The sequence below is a fragment of the Panthera onca genome, chromosome A3, assembly GCF_046562875.1.
Source record: "Panthera onca isolate mPanOnc1 chromosome A3, mPanOnc1 haplotype 2, whole genome shotgun sequence".
Taxonomy (NCBI): domain Eukaryota; kingdom Metazoa; phylum Chordata; class Mammalia; order Carnivora; family Felidae; genus Panthera; species Panthera onca.
In genome coordinates, this window is record NC_138341.1 from 27,835,019 (window position 1) to 27,841,018 (window position 6,000).

At 34.2% G+C, this 6,000-nt stretch overlaps 1 long non-coding RNA gene across 1 annotated transcript in view; it reads left to right on the forward strand.

Annotated features, from left to right (window-relative positions):
* LOC132691095 (uncharacterized) overlaps positions 1–2,493 on the forward strand; it is a 67,707-nt gene extending 65,214 nt beyond the window's left edge. The window contains exon 4 of the long non-coding RNA XR_009615599.2: positions 2,295–2,493. This is a non-coding gene — a long non-coding RNA (uncharacterized LOC132691095). The remainder of the gene's footprint in view (positions 1–2,294) is intronic.
* Positions 2,494–6,000: the final 3,507 nt, after the last annotated feature.

The following is a 6,000-nucleotide window of genomic DNA, read 5'->3' on the forward strand; positions in this document are numbered from 1 at the left end:
AGCTTGCAGGGTGAGAGGTTAATGTTGTATCTATATGTTTAAATAGCTAAATGTTATCAGTTACAAAAGAAAATAATATATTAGAACCTGAAAGAATTTGGTGAGCTACATTAAGAAAAACAGAATATGCTTTAAGTTTTGTCTTTCATTGCCTTTTTGAGAAAATATGCAGTTGTGGGGAATTTGGAAAATGCCTATTACATACACATTCTTATATTCTCTGGATTCGTTTAGTGATATATGCAGCTGTTGACTTAAAAGAAAATGGCTAGAAAAACTGCTGACGCTTGACCAGTAATTGTGGATTAAAGTTAATGGGAATTTGCCTGGGGACGAGTGTTCATAGTCCTAATGATTTCTGAATAGCATTGCAAAGGCTTTTGAAGAATCTTTTAAATCTCTCAATCTCTCTATTCTGTTACTTGTAAAATGAGGGGCTTTACATAGATGAGAACAGCACACATTTTATAGATTTGTATGGTACTTTACAGTTTACTAAGTGCTTTTACATTTTTCTTAGAAAAATGTAAGGCTTCTCATAGCTCCATAATTCTACTACTTTATGTTTTATTGATTCTTTTGAATATTCTTTGAGATTTTTAAAATTTGAAACTGATATATTGAATAGTTTTAGTTTAGCAATGATACGACCTTCCAACTCTGTGCTTTTCTGGAGGTTATGTGGGTTATGGCCATGTGCTTTGTTAAGGAATAACCTACTGATGAGTAAATAGTGTAAAAAGATGCATTTCAAAAAAATTTTCTTTTTCTAATACCTTGTGAACAAAGTGATAAGTAGCTGAATATACAATTGTGGCACAAATTTCCATATATCTTTTTTTATTTTCTGTAAAGAATTCTATAAGACTGGGAAAATAATGCTGTCCATGTGGGAATTGGTTTTCAGATTATCATTATCATGGACGATCCAAAGATGGTTGAATTATTAAGTTTAAATTACTAAAACAAAGAACAAAATAATGTCCATTGTTAGAAGACACTCTAAATACTTCTACTAACTCAAATATTTTCTCATTTCTCTGACATCGGTTTGAGATTATTACCATTTGAGTCCCCAAAGTAGTGGAAACCGTTTAATATAGATTATTTAAAATTTTTTTTAATGTTTATTCATTTTTGAGAGAGAGAGAGAGAGAGAGAGAGAGAGAGAGCGAGCACAAGTGGGGGAGGGACAGAGAGAGAGGGAGACACAGAATCGGAAGCAGGCTCCAGGCTCCAAGCTGTCAACACAGAGCCTGACACAGGGCTCGAACCCACAAACCGCGAGATCATGACCTGAGCCAAAGTCGGATGTTCAACCGACTGAGCCACCCAAGTGCCCTAATATAGGTTATTTTTAAATTAAAGAGAATAACTTTGGAGAAATTTGTTGGTTTTCTTGTTTGTTGTTTTCCATTTGAGTATAGGAATGATTCTTATCATTTCTCGCATAGATTTGTATGTAGGAAATAAGACTGTCAAAGAAGAAATAGTGGTGATTAATGCTAATACAGTTCCCTCCTCTAGACATCAGACATGCTCCTGTTCATACTTTCATACCTTTTCAGAACAGCACCTAGAGGAAGAAAACAAATGGAATGACATTTATATGTAGCAGTTACTCTCTATATGGGAGTAAAATGACCCAAATGAAGACTCAATATCTAGGTAGTCGTTTTCTTCTCTATGTGGAGCTTGGATGATCTTATATAGTTTTAAGTTCAGGAATTGTACCACTTCTATTTCTACCAACAAATTTAAATGAGGAAAAGATCTGGGACTTCTCTTTTGAAATTCAAATTTGTTAAAGCTAATCTTGTGGACTGGAGTGGCTTTTACCAGTCCATCTTGAAGAAAAATAATCCCAAGAATCTGCTTTGAGAGGAGCAAGATTCTCAGTTAGGGTTGACTCTTGCATGGAGGACTAGAGGCTGAAGACACTGTGTGGCTCATATGCTAAATTTTGCCCTGGGATGTATCTGTGTGAGGACATGGGACTCGCTTAATTAATACAGAAATTAAACTTTCAAATTCAACTACACATACATGACAGAAACTAGAAAGTCAAACTTAGAATTTAATTTTTATGGACCTTTCTAGATTCACTATCACTAAATTTCAAAGAGCATGTACCACAGTGTGCAATGGAAGACTTTATCTTTTGTGTTCCTTTTTGAATTTGGCTCACACATGCCTCTGATAGTGTGAGCATCTCTCCACATGGAAGGAGAGCTAGTATTTAAAGGTTTGTACATTGACTATATGAGATTTTCAGCTTGTACTCTGATATTAAGTTCTAGATCCCATATATTGTGGAATTTTGGTGTAATAATTGGAGTTCAGGCTAAGTTTGAAGTCGACACCCCTGACTAAGCAGAACACTGACAAGATGTGACATCTCTGCCAACTTGAGGATCTACTTTGGCCTGGGAAAATTGGAAGAGACCTTGTAATGGAAGCGAGGACACCAAGAAGTATAACAAAAGATATCTGGATGAGGTGAGTTGGTCACTCTGTTAGGTTGGGATACTCTCATTTCAGAAAGAAGTGATACGGAGGCTTTGGTGTCAGCAATAGCATGAACATAGACTAGCTGGGTTTCTGCTTCATCTCTACAGGAAGCTGGTCATTTTTGCCCCAGTGAGCTCTGGAGGTGAAATCAAGAACTCTTACCACTCTAGGATGGTGGTGCTTTGAGAACCCAAGTAATATTGCTTTGTGACTCTCTTTCCAGCATTCATTCCTTTTATTCTCTCTTTTAAGTAAAATGCAAGGAGCTGGTCTCTACCTTGGTAACTGTACTGTGCAAGTAAAGAATATATAGATATAGATATATATTAAAATCATTCACATTTATAAAATTATGCTCTGAAGACAGCAGTTAAAAGGGAAAGCTTGTTGTCCTATTTCAGAATTCTGGTGAAAGAACCACAGAATACCCAGTTAAGATAAATATTTTAGTTCTATTAATTAGTTTTTCCTATAAAATGAGAAAAGCTCGTAGGTGAAATATAGTAGTCATATCAGTAAATATTTACAAAGTTTCTGCTCAGCCACATTGGACAAAGGATCCCAAATATCCTTTGTCCTATAATTCTTAAATTTTGTATAGTTTTACCAAATGAGAAAAATGGCCCAATTTTGATCATTTCTTCTTCTATAGCTTCTAGAAATGACCATTTTGCTGGAATGTGTTCCTAGAAATCAATAATGCTGTGAAACCTGTTTTCCCATAAACAATATTAGAGTTCAAAATCATATTTCTTATTCAGGTTTCAGTAATATATAAACCTATAAATTAAACCCAAAACATAAAATCAGGGATAGCTAACCATCACTATAAATATTCAATAATTGACTTCCATTTTTAGAAAAAGAAATAGATTATTATATTACATACAAGAGCTAGCAATATATTTTCATTTCATAGATCTGTAATTGTCAAAAAATGGCAATTTCCTATGGTTTAACCTATTATATATAATTTACATGAAGTTCACAAAGCAGAATTTTGGTAGGTTATAAATTTGGCCACAACCAGTATATTAGCTCAAACATGGGTTTGAAATGTATTTAATAATAACCTTGCCTGCCTGATTTGGGAATGTACTTTTTAGGATAATTTGGATGGAAGTCCTGGGAAATGTGTATGTATTTCTTTTTTCACCCTTAATTTTTTTTCTGTAATAAGCAGAGCATCAAAAATCATCCCATTAGCCTCAGGTTTGTGCCCAAAGTATGAGGGAAACAATTGATATTGTGGATGAAGCTTTGATGATTCTTTTATTTACAATAATATATTTGAAAGTAAGGGTTAGTAAAAAGAACAATTAAATAATTACATAAAGCTATGGCAATATAAATATTTATTAAAGCACTATTTAGTATAGTGAAAAAGTAGGAAGAACATAAATGCCTGAAAGAAAGGATTAGCTAAATACATTACAGTACAAAGGAAAATTTTATAGACATTGAAAATAATGTTGTAGGGGCACCTGGGTGGCTCAGTTAGTTAAGCGTCCAACTTCGGCTCAGGTCATGATCTTGCGGATTATGAGTTCCAGTCGTGTTGGGCTCTGTGAGAGCTGTCTCACTCTCTCTGCCCTCCCCTGCTCACACTCTCTCGGTCTCTCTCTCGAAGTGAACATTAACAAAATAATAATAATAAAATAAAGGAAATCCTTTAAAAATGATGTTGTAGAAGAGTATTAACATCAGAAAAATTATCATTATATATTGTTAAATGAAACATGTAGGTTGCAAAATGATGCAGTATAAAAATACATACTGATACACATATGGGTAGAATAGAAAGGCTGTTCAACAGTAGAAATGCTAGTAGTGTTTTTTTCTTTCTGATTGTGTTGTTTTAGTTTTCTTTTGCCAGTCTAAACTTTTAAGTTTAAAAACTGTGAAAGAATATGTTTATCATTGTGATAAGATAAGAGCAAGAAAATGCAGGACTTCCTCCCATTACTTCTCCCTCAAAGAATTTTTTTGAATTATTTTAAATTATACCATTGTGAACAACTTGTACATATATATATATCTCTACATTCTCAAGAATGTAATTTTCAGTGGGATAAATTGAACAACAGTTGAGTTGTTATAGTAAAGAGTATTTAAAATATAATTTTTGTAGATATAAACAAAAAGATTGCATCCAGTAAAGTATAGGGGAAATGATATGAAAAAGATTTTCAATGGAAGCATAAATACACGTGTTCAATATGTATATGAAAGTCAAGGCAAGTTAAAATAACATGATTTTCTATTTACCAGATTTGTTAAAATTAATGAATGTGATATGTCAAGTTTTGATAAGGCCACAGAGAAACAGGTGCTCTCATGTGTAGGTGAAGGGAATATTAAGTGGTATTGTGTGTTATTTACAAAGCAGAAACATGGCCAAGCCCAAAGTCATTGGAAAATATACTCTAACATTTAGTCAGAGGTATTACAAAGTTGTACAGCAAGGGCCTGGCATGTGTACTTTTATTTCAGACTTGTCCATTTTAATATAATAGCTTGAGTAGTAGGAAGGTATTTGTGATGTTGTAAAAGAATGATTTGCTTTAAAAATAATTCCCTAGTGGTTTTCCAAATACACATTTTAGGACCATACTTTTTACCTTACTGAGGTGGATAAAATGGTTTCTCATGTGAAATGTTTATTTGTTAATGGGCAATATGAGGGCCATATCGACCCATGTATGCTCCTGTGTATTTTACCAGTCACCTCCTCATCTATTCTTCCCTGTTTAATGCTCAGAATGACTCTGAGCAGTATTATTTTGGGTACACTGAATAATTAAATGACTTGAATACAATTCAATAGTTGGTATCTTTAGCAATGCAGAGAATACCATGAATTAACTTCTGCATGTGACTTTTTAAAATTATCTTTCCCAAGGTCACAGACTTAGAACATGGCAAAACCAGTCTTGGAACACCCTTGAGCTGTCTCCTTCTAACTCTGCCAATGCACATCTTCTGTACTCAGTGGCCAACAAATGGACTAATTTTTCCAAAAGCCTGTTCTATAACCACATTAAAAAGAAATTAGCCTAAAGGTGTAATCAGGTTAAGTACTGACCTTATGACTGAAGAGGCTTGTTCAGATGGTCAGACCCACATGGCTCAGGGAGTTCAGGCACCAGGCACATTTTCTGTGAGAGTAGCGATGAATAAATGTTTACCCCAAATCTGGCCCAGGCCATTACCTGACTGCTTCATTGCCTTTGATATTATCTTGCAGTATTTTCATCTTTAATTTTTTAATTTAGGAGAAATAAATATTTAGAAGCTTTCATTGTTATCTCACACAGGGGCAAAATGGTAGTGTCATACAGATTTCTTTATTACCTTTGGCCTTCTAGCCAGGACTATAGATCGGGCAAAGTTCATCCATTGGTGGATCAAGTGCCTGGATTTGTGAAGTGGTATAGGTCATAATAGATCAGTGAGGTGACTGTTTATTTTTGAATTATCTTAGAAGGC